The sequence below is a fragment of the Rhinoraja longicauda genome, chromosome 1 (assembly GCF_053455715.1).
Source record: "Rhinoraja longicauda isolate Sanriku21f chromosome 1, sRhiLon1.1, whole genome shotgun sequence".
Classification (NCBI taxonomy): domain Eukaryota; kingdom Metazoa; phylum Chordata; class Chondrichthyes; order Rajiformes; family Arhynchobatidae; genus Rhinoraja; species Rhinoraja longicauda.
Window position 1 is genome coordinate 40,611,956 of NC_135953.1, and position 11,229 is coordinate 40,623,184.

Here is an 11,229-nt window from a genome sequence, read left to right on the forward strand (position 1 = left end):
TTTAGTTTGGAGTTAACAATAAACAATAGACAATAGACAATAGGTGCAGGAGGAGGCTATTCGGCCCTTCGAGCCAGCACCACCATTCAATGTGATCATGGCTGATCATTCTCAATCAGTACCCCGTTCCTGCCTTCTCCCCATACCTCCTGACTCCGCTATCCTTAAGAGCTCTATCTAGCTCTCTCTTGAATGCATTCAGAGAATTGGCCTCCACTGCCTTCTGAGGCAGAGAATTCACAACTCTCTGACTGAAAAAGTTTTTCCTCATCTCAGTTTTAAATGGCCTACCCCTTATTCTTAAACTGTGATTCCTTGTTCTGGACTCCCCCAACATTGGGAACATGTTTCCTGCCTCTAACGTGTCCAACCCCTTAATAATCTTATACGTTTCGATAAGATCCCCTCTCATCCTTCTAAATTCCAGTGTATAACTGCATTAAATAAATTTGGCATCTCATTTTATATTATACAAAAGAAAAATACCATGGATGCTGCAAATCTGAAATAAAATATAAATGAAAAATAGAAACGATTCTGAGGAAAGAAATAATGAAAGAACTTCTTCCTTCATATTTTCTGCCCGACAGGCAGAGCAGTTAAAACGTTTTTAAATTTTATTTTGGTTTTAAATTATGCTACTCTAATATTCTGGACTCTACAATGGTCCCCTCATTTGCTAACGGTAGATGAGCAGGAGATGTGGAGGGCCACGAGATTACAAATGATGGACTAAAATCTTGCTTTTCATTCTGGTCTTTATCAGCTCAAGGATGCCTTGATGGAACTGTTGGTTCTGCCTTTTAGCTGCTCATTAAGCATAGCATTCATGCCTGCCACAACCATGAAAAGTGTTCTTCCAACTGAGATGTGAATTGGAGTGGCATTGGCACATTGTGAGAGAATATTTTGAATATATGGTACAGAGAAAAAACATGTCCTGTTTTATTCATTATATCAATATATATATATATATATATATATATATGAATATATATATCATGAATTAAGTACATTTTCGTTATCAAATTTTGAGAAAATAGAGAAATTGTATCGGAAACAAAATTAAGGGTTATATTTCTTTATTAAAATGGATTCATTAAAATAATGGCAGAATGATTTATCCGCTTTGTCCATTGCAGACATAAAATGCAAAAGGTTGTTGAAGAAGTTTATATTAGACCAGCTGGAAACAATGTCATGCCATTTGTTTTATGACATTTATGTGAGTCTTTTCAATTGAATTGACATCTATTTGCACCCTTTTATTTACAGAGATTGTGTAAAGCTGGATAAACATGCAGGCTGTTGAATTGGAGCTCTGGCATTGCACTCATGCAGCCTAGCAACCTGACAGTTCAAGAACCTTTAGTGCACATTTTGAATGTATCCCATCTTTTTGCAGTTACCTTGAGAATTAATAAGTGAAGAAACAGTAATGGTTACACAGCAAGTTTTTTAAAAGATCTATTTCTACTCGACAGAATGGGTTGAAATCCATCACCTTCTGTAAGCCAGGTTATTTGACATTTGTCAAAAATATGTCTGGATTCTTAGATAAAAAAGATGAAAAGAATAAAGGTTTGCAACAATGAAAATTTTGTACATCTTTTTTCAGAAAATGGTTAACCAATACCCAAACCCAAAAGGATCGCAGCATATTTACTGTACATTATAAGTCGCACCTGTGCAATAAAGGCACCAACAGACTGTTATCAGGCTAAATTACAGATTTTTCAGCCATGTATGATATAAGAAGGGTTTTCTATCCCCTTTTCTATCCAGGGAATCAAGGCATATGGGATTTGTAAAAATAAGATGAAAAATAAAATTTCACAAGAATGGTAATCCATCCATGGGAAATTCAGGAGGCTGATGATGATCATAGAATCATCAGGCTATACGGGTCCTTCAGCCCAACTTGACATTTTGGGCTGGTACCATTTGGTTCCATTTGGCCCATATCTCTCTAAACCCTTCATATCCATATATGAATGAAAAAGGTTTACCCCGACACACCTTTTACATTTCTCCCCTCTCACTTTAAGCGTATGCCCCAGTTTTAGAATTTTCTACTCTGAGGAAAAGACTATGAGCATTCACTTTATCCATGCCCTCTCGTGATCTTGTATTGTTCAATAAAGTCACCCCTCAACCTCCTATGCTCCAAAGAAAAAGTTCCAGGCTATCCAGCCTTTCTCTATCATTCAAGCTCCCAAGTTCAGGTAACATCTTGGTGAATTTCTTCTGCACCATTCCGAACTTAATGACATCCTTCTCATAGATGAGCAACCAGAACTGCACACAGAGCTCCAGGTGTGGTGTCACCGATGCAGCATGTCTCATGATGTCCCAACTTTCAAACTCAATACCCTTCTTAACGCAGGCAAGGGTATCAAATGCCTTCTTCACCACACTAACAGCTCAACTGCCACTTTCAGGGAACCATGCCCTCTACTCCTAGATTTTGCTGTTTCTCAACATTCTCCAGGGCTCTACCATTTACTGTACAGCCCTGCCCTGATTTGGCATACCAAAGTGCAGCACCTCACACTTGTCAGAATTAAATTACATTTGCCATTCCTTAGCCCACCTTCCCAACTGATTTAGATCCTTAAAGATCTTTCCTCACTGTCCACTATACGACCAATATTAGTTTCGTTTCGTTTAGTTATCCCCTACTTAGCTCCATCTGCCCATTAGCACCTTACCCTCCCATCTGTCGCCCGCCAGCTCCTGATTCACCTCTTTATACTGGCCAGGGCAAGTCACTGGGAGGTGAGGACTCCTTCCCAGAGAAAAACATCAGTTTAAAGAAGTGTCTGAAGAAGGATCCCAACCCAAAATGTTACCTATCCTCATTCTCCAGAGATGGGCCCGACTCACTGAGTTACTCCAACACTTTGTGCCTTTTTCAGGATTCTTAAAGGTTTCAATCTACTGAACCCGGATCCTGACTGACTTTGCAAATATTCCAATCCATTGCTCTGACACTTGTTGCAAAAGTGCATCTGATACTTGGCAAATCTATAAGGCCAATTAATTATTTAGGGTCTCAGCGCATACTTATCAGTGATCCAATCTTTCCATAGTCTTGATGCTTGATTTTACTTGATTCATCAGATATATGTGTATAACTAAATTTAATAGTTTCAATTAAAATATTTGTTAATGGAATTAAAATAGTTCAACATTAAGTCTTTATTAAAGAGAATGATGTTTGAATAAAAGTACCAATGCAAAAGAGTTTTGAATGATTAATTAATATGTACATGACCACAAATTTACAATTAATTAAGATTCCAAAGTTTGGAGATGAAAGGGAGCTTTGAAATATTTACAGCCGAGAGGTTTTTCATCTGCTGAAGGAGTCTCTCAGTCTGAGACACAAGTGCCAACTAATTACTGGAATAGCAGTAGGAAAGATCAAACATGATACTTCAGGGAAGAGAATATAAATAAAAGTGATCTGTTTATTAAAAGCTAATTAATATGAATTAATTATCAACCTGTGTTTTTAATTGAACTCACCAGAGGCAAATTACTGCAGTCCATGACAAAATCACTTAAGTTAAATAGGATGGTCTTGATTTCACAAGGGTTCTCTTGTCAGTTAGTTTTTACACACTTTTTCCATAAACAATTGGAAAAAAAAGGTTTAATTTTCACATCTAGTATTATTATTTTCTGAATGCTTGATGAATTCATACCAGCAAGATTCATTGAGACAATGAAACTTTGGTATAAATGTGCACATGTGGAGTCCTGTTATTTTTAGTGTTTAGTTAATTTTTTTCTTCAGTTTTTCAACCAATCTCCCTTCTCTGATTTGTCACACTTTTTCTCTAAAATCCAGTTTTTGAATGAACATTAAAGCCCTCTGAATATGTATTAGAAAAAGATATAATACATTTGTGGTGGGAAATAGACAGAGCAAGCACAATGATTTGTGAAGTAATTGACTGCATTTCTCCTTTACATATTCTTTACATGGACTCTGTCATGCCCTAGAACTGAGAGCAATTCCATTCCTTTTCAAGGGAAAGCTTACTATGCAAGTCATTCCCCATTATATCAGAGACAATCATAACAATATAGGCTTATATTCAATGCAATTTAGAAGGATGAGAGGGGATCTTATAGAAACATATGAAATTATTAAGGGATTGGACAGGGTAGATGCAGGAAAAATCTTCCTGATGTTGGGGGTGTCCAGAACCAGGGGTCACAGTTTAAGAAGAAGGGGTAGGCCATTTAGGACTGAGATGATGAAAAACTTTCACCCAGAGAGTTGTGAATCTGTTGAATTCTCGGCAACAGAAGGCAGTGGAGACCAAATCATTGGATGTTTTCAAGAGAGTTAGGTATAGCTCTTAGGGCCAACGAAATTAAGGAATATGGGGAGAAAGCCAGAACGGGGTACTGATTTTGGATGATCAGCCATGATCATATTGAATGGTGGTGCTGGCTCAAAGGGACGAATGGCCTACTCTTGCACCCATCTTCTATGCTTCTAATTCCATTTGACTACAGTGCATTGTGCCAGCTGTATTTCACCCACCAGGACAAACCAAACGGCGACTACTGGATGACAAAAGTTGTTCACAGATGGCAAGGCTGTAAACTATTCACAGAAAAACAGCATGCATGCAATGAAACACATTCCTCCAGAGGAACTCTGGTCAGCAAACCACTGATGTACTGAAATACCAATTCAGTGATTTGGACCACCATATGGGAGACCGGAAGCACTTAACAGACTGCGCGAGTATCAGTTTTGCTTGCAACAGCTGCAAGAAACAAAATGTATATATTATGAGGTACTTGGACATGCCACAATTTAATAGTTGAGAACCTAAGGAACCTAAGGAAAACACAAAGAACTAAAGGAAAAAAGAGGGAGATGGTAACTTATTGAGGAATGGGTCAACAGCAATTTTATAAGATATCCTGCGTGTGAAGACATAACTCGAGTTCCATACCAGTACCCTTCAGCTCAATTCTCCATTTATAGTCTTATGCAGCTTACTTACTCTCTGAAGTTGTCCTTCAATACACAAATGAAAAAAACATGATATATTAACTCATTTAGTGTTGTAAAATGAACTACGCATTTTAGCAATGCCATCCTCTTGGCGTTGTCCATTGCCACTATGTACTTCCACAACTTCCTACATTGGTATTTCAGTCCAAGGAACTGAAAGCAAAATTACAACCTTTAAGACGGTCACAGCTAGTTCTCAATTATTTTCAGTTGTCAGTTTTCCAAGGAAAGTCGACTGAGTGACGCAAAAAAAAAAAATTCATTTCCAAGACGGTATCTTTAAAATGCTTTACAATTTCTTTTTTGGACGGTCTTGGTCAGAATTGTATGTTTTTCTTGTGAGAGCACAAAACAGAACCTCACAGTATGCTTCCTTTTATTGTAAAGGGATTGTAAAGGGCCTGTCCCAGTTACGTGATTTTTTAGGCGACTGCCGGCGACTGTCAAAGTCGTAGCAGATCGCCAAAATTTTCATTTTACCCTACGACAATGACCACGACAATGCCGAGTCAGGTCGATACAAGTTACTATTTTTGTGAAACTAGCACCTGGCTAAGAGATTGCACTGTCTTCGGAAACATCGCGAAATTCCCACGCCTGCAATCTACCTGTCAAATGGCCTGACATAAATAAATTGGTTAAACAAAACTATCTTCTGGTATCTTCAAATGCCTTTTCTTAATTTAATATTATGTGCTTCTAAATGCATCTGCGACAACCTACCAAACCTGGGGACAGCATGCGACAGCGCCCGCAATAAGCTACGATACCTGGCGACAAGCCTGCTGTGGCCAAGAAATTTCTATCTTGAAGTTTTTTCTGCAACGAGCCGAGATCCACTACGATTCATTGAAGACTCCTCACGATCATGCCCGCGACACCCCGGCGAACATTTGGCGGCAGCCTAGTCACCAAAGTGGGAGAGGCACTTAAGTCAATTTTCAATAATCCATGATATTCCAGAGAAAATAACCATTTGTTGTGAAAGATTCTTGGTAGGATTATCTGAGCTGTTTCTAGGAGTCATAGCATTCAGAGTACATCTCCAGCCCCCAATCTTTCCAGTGAATCAGAGGATTTAATAGAATTATTGGCATTGTGCCAAAAATGATTACCAAGGACGCTTAACTATCTGTTTTTCTAACATTGCTGGAATTTGAAATGTGGTTTATATAAAAGATGTTTTTAAAATTCAAAACAAAAATCAAAAGTAAAAGAATGAAATAAAGAGCAACAGCTGAAAAAGAATAACATTCACAGTATAAACGACTTTTCTACCTCTGATTGACAAATATTATTTAAGAATAAAACCAAACAGTTTGGTCAAAAAAAAAGATTTTTAACTTGCTAAGCTTGATGCAGTTAACATAGAATTTAGTACCTTGTGAAAATAAAACAAGTTTTTTTTTCAAATGTAGCAATCACTAAGGAAGATTTATGTGATAAACCAAATTTCATAAAAGGGAACATTAAGTTGGGAGTACAGATAAATCTAAAAAAGGTTAACGGGGCAGTGACAGATATCATTGTGGTATTAGTGAATGTGAGGACCATTTGTTGCTGCTTTCATCTCCCAATACCCATTACCCAGTCTTTTCTAGCCTATATCCAAGACATCTCACATGCTCTTCACCACTTCAATAACTTCCAATTCCCTGGTCCCCATCTTTACCATGGACATCCAGTCTGTTTACACTTCCAATCCCCATCATAAGACCTGAAGGCCCCAAGATTCTTCCTTGAACAGAGACCCAAACAGCTCCCTTGAAGTTATACTCTCCTCTGCCTGACAACGTCTCTACAATGTAACAACTTCCCCTTTGACTCCTCTACCTTCTTTAAGTCAAAGGTATGGCCATGGGCATTCACATGGGATCCATCTGTGTCTGTCTTTTTCTTGGTTATGTTGAACTCTCCTTGTCTCAAACATACCCTGGTATCATTCCCTTACTTTTTCCCCACTGCATCGATGATGCATTAGGGCTGCCTCCTGCACCCATGTAGAACCCGCTGATTTAATCAAATTTAATCAAATCTCCGACCACCCGAGTCAACCTACTTCTTTCCCCTCTTCCATCTGCTCATATTTCCCTTTTATTCTCCCGCTCCTCCCCTCACCCCTGTTTCCACATATCCCTTCCAGTAGCCTTATATTTCACCTCCACTCTTTCTTCTGAAACTCTTTTGCCTCATTTTCACCTCTAGCCTTTGCTATTTGCTACATTCATCTGCCAATTATCCAACCTTACTTGTAAATCACCAATCACTTGCCCACTATTATCTATCTTTTCCACCTTTCTCCCTCACACCCACCCCCACCCGTCCACCTTCCATCAGTCTGAATAAGGGTCCCGACCCAAAATGTTAACTGTATAAGATGCTACTGGTTCGGCTGAGTGCCTCCAACATTTTTTTTTTGGTGTTTACTGCTTCACGAGTCAAGTTAAGGTGGCCAGTAGGAGTTTACAAAGATTGTGAACAGTTAGGAGAGAACTAAAATTTGTTTAGGGTTGTCCGTGTAATGGGAACACCTACTGTATAAATGGTAAATAATTCTTGGGTATCCAGTTTTACATGCACACATCAAAAATTGGAACACTCAGTAAACATTAAAAATGAATGAGTTTACGAGAATCATGGAAATGGGCAAACAAGTTCAACATGCTTGAAATTTTGACTGCAGAACACCTGACAATTATGAGGTTGATCCGTTTGGAGAAATTAGTAACAGATTCCACTACATCACTTTGCAGCTAGATACTGGCAAGTAATTTTGATGTAGATCTTGAGGAAATGTCATTTTAATTAATCCTGTTTTGCAAATCTTGTCTGACTTCAATGCGTTACTCAAAAACTGTGCTAATAGGAAAGAAAAATACGTCTAAAAATTAAGAGAGTTAGATTTAGCTCTTAGGGCTAAAGGAATCAAGGGATATGGGAAAAAGCAGGAACATGGTACTGTTTTTAGATGATCAGCCATGATCATATTGAATGGCGGTGCTGGCTCAAAGGGCCGAATAGCCTACTCCCTACTCCTGCACCTATTTTTGTATGTTTCTGTTTCTAAAGTGCTGAAACATGAAGTGAATCACTCATATAAGACGTTTAGTCAAATGAAGATCAATGTTGATTTCTCGTTTGTTAAAGTCTGCAACAAAACTATTTTCCAATGCATGGTCACATTGTGGTTTTTAAAATAATTCTCATAATTATAATTTTGATATAAATAGAAGTTTTAATATTTACAATATTGACTGATGCATTCAATAGTCAATATCAATAGTCATTTATTTGTCACATACACATAAATGTGTAGTGAAATGAAAAATTACCTGCAGTTCAACAATAAGACCAATAAGAATAATCAATAAAAATGCAAAAACACATACAATCATAAACTAACACCAAACAAAAGAAACATCCATCACAGTGAGTCTCCTCCAGTCACCTCCTCACTGTGATGGAAGGCCAGAATGTCTTTTTCTCTTCCGCTGCCGTCTTCTCCCGCGGTCAGGCTGTTGGAGTTGCCACGTCGGGGCGGTCGGGGCTCCCGATATTGAAGCCCCCGCCAGCGGAGAAAATCCCGCGGCCTATTTCAGGCCGCGCCGGACGGTGAAAGGTCCGCAGTGGGCCGACCTAAGTCCCGCGATTCGGGGCGGGCGAAGACGCTGCCGCTGCCGCTGCCGGAGCTCCCGATGTCAGCCCCCACCCAGGGGCCTGCGGGCTTCCGTCTTCGCGCCAGTGCCTCCGGAGACGAGTCGCAGCCGCTCCCGCAGCCTCCGAAGGCAGCCAGCGCCGCAGGTGGTGAGTCCGGGCCGCGGGCTCTGCGAACCAGAGCCCAGGTTGTCCCAGCCGGAGCCCGCCAGCTCCAGGTGCATGGCCGGTGGTAGGCCGCATCGGGAACGGAGACACGACACAGAAACAAAGGTCGGGTCTCCGTTCGGGAGAGACAATGTTACAGTTCCCACCCCCCCCCCCCCCCCCACATAACATAGAACCACAAACACTACACCATATTGAAACTACAATTCAGACAAAAACAACAAAAAACACAAAAGACAAACGGACTGCAGGCAAGCCGCAGCTGCGAGGGCAGCGCTGGCTCTTGCAGCAGTGTCCAGTAGGTTTGCTATGCCATTTTGTTAGGTCAATCAGCCTGATTTTTTTCATCTCAATTCCCACATCCCTTATGATCCACGACATTCTTTTTATTTATCACGGAAGAACATATTTCTGTCCGAACCTAATTGATTCTGAATGTTAGTTTATTAAGCAGATCCTTTCTAATTCTGAGAATTGTTTATGGCTGATATAAAAGACGATAGTAAGTAGAGCAGCAGATGGATCCATCCATTTCATGTTTATTACATTTTTCTTTCCATTGGCATGTACTAGTACATGTTTTATGCTACTGCCAAAAGTTAAAACCAGCCCTGTTTTATGTAGCGAATTTTATTCATTATTTGATATTTTCTAGAAATTGGTGGATTTGGACTGCAGAACCAAATTTTGGATCATCATGTTGATCCCGTGCTAGAGAAAAGCAATCATGTCCTGGTCCAATTTTGCATCAGTTGGAAATCTGCAGCACACTGATGCAGAAATGATATAAATCAGACCAGGACATGACCTAACTTTTTTCAACCCTTACCATCAAGCCTCTCACTTATTTTTCCTTCCTAATTGTCTTGAAGAGATGGTTAGTTTCTCTTTAGTCTGAAATATCATATTTACATTTCTCATCACTCCTGCCATTTTTTATTTAACCTATTTCAACTATATTCTTACATATATTCCTAATATTAATTCTTCACGTTTCTTCTTATCTCCCGTTAGCCTTTCAAGTTTTTTTAACTTCATTAATGTTTGTTTGATTTTGGGTACATTATTAGTTCTGGACTAGTCACGTCTTTTTCTGCATGCCGGTCTACTTCATGTGGTTATTTATCTACTTCTTATACACATCTATACCAAACGTATAAGATTATTAAGGGATTGGACACATTAGAGGCAGGAAACATGTTCCCAATGTTGGGGGAGTCCAGAACCAGGAGCCACAGTTTAAGAATAAGGGGTAGGCCATTTAGAATGGAGATGAGGAAAAACCTTTTTAGTCAGAGAATTGTAAATCTGTGGAATTCTCTGCCCCAGAAGGCAGCGGAGGACAATTCTCTGGATGCTTTCAAGAGAGAGCTAGATAGAGCTCTTAAAGATAGTGGAGTCAGGGGGTACGGGGAGAAGGCAGGAACAGGGTACTGATCGTGAATGATCAGCCATGATCACATTGAATGGCAGTGCTGGCTCGAAGGGCCGAATGGCCTACTCCTGCACCCATTGTCTATTGTCTTTGTCTATTGTCTATTATCTTATAGTACTCCCTGAAAGAGGAAGCTGTGTTCCATGAAATTTAAGAATGATGTAAGTGGCAAATTCAAATTCATGAACCACAATGCCTTGCTTTTTCCTTTCTCTATTTAGTATTTTTTTATGATAGCCACTGCATCAGAACATGCAGAACTCCCCTATGCCTGGCACAAAAATCAGAAACTCTTCAGTTTGAAAGTCCCTTTGGTGCCCACAAAAAAAGCTCCTTTGAATATTTCAGATCTCCATGTGTTTGTAGCCTCCTCTCACATATTGCCTGTAAATTCAGCTACCAAGGCAAATTAATATTGATTTGTTAGGACCACGAACAAAAAACATGAAGGAGAAGATCATTTTAAAGCTTTCCTTTTAACCCCAGTTTAACTCACGCATTCACCTGCTCTAGGCTCAATTATGTACCCCTAAAGTTCCATCTGTGTGATCACTAAAATACAATCCATCACCAGGAAACTCTTTATAGGAATCATACAAAAATAACATACAGGCTCAGCAAGCAATAAGGAAGGCTAATACTACAGCGTAGTACCAAAGAACTGCTTTGGTTTATATCAAAGGGTAGCGAGTCTTTAGAATTCTCTACCAAAGGAGGCATGGAGATTCTGTTCCTGAGTAGTGTATAATAATAATAATAATATTTTCCTTTATTCGTCCCACACCGGGGAAATTTTACCGGGTATATTCAAGGCGGAGATCATTAGTGCTGAATATTATGAGAATCAAGAGAAGTAGTTAGTGCATGAAAAAGGCACTGAAGTAAGAGATTAACGATGATCTTATTGGGCGGTGAAGCAGGCTCAAAG